Source organism: Anneissia japonica, unplaced genomic scaffold (assembly GCF_011630105.1).
Source record: "Anneissia japonica isolate Jap-2015-1 unplaced genomic scaffold, ASM1163010v1 scaffold287754_len4335492_cov202, whole genome shotgun sequence".
Classification (NCBI taxonomy): Eukaryota; Metazoa; Echinodermata; class Crinoidea; order Comatulida; family Comatulidae; genus Anneissia; species Anneissia japonica.
Window position 1 is genome coordinate 3,461,794 of NW_022705543.1, and position 501 is coordinate 3,462,294.

Consider the following 501-nt stretch of genomic DNA (forward strand, 5'->3'; position numbering starts at 1 on the left):
TCAACTTAGAGACTGTAGGTGTCGCCTGAATTTAAATAATCTGTAAAGCCAAAGTCTAATCAGTAAGCCAAATTACCAATTTACAGTACATATTGAGAATTTGAAATTTAGCACTACTGTATATTATCAGTTATTATATAATTTGTCATGTTTTATCGGCTTGTATCCTGTACTAAGTAATCTATTTGAATTGGTCCAACCAAAGAGGTATTAAATATTTAATACCTCCTTGGTCCAACAAAAAAAAATCTAATTTGAGTAAAATATAGAAACATTTCAGATAACTAGCATTACGTGAGTATTGGAGGAAATGCCAATACATAATCAGTTTATCGTATGCCAAGGTAAAGGTCGGATCCGATCCGACCTTCAAATTGGCAAACAGATCGAGGACATCCCGGGAACACAGCATGCCCACTAACAATGCATTGCATCAACTTTAGCTAGTACTTGAATACCGAATACGAATACCTCCTTCGTTTGTGGAGCAATGTTTCTGAC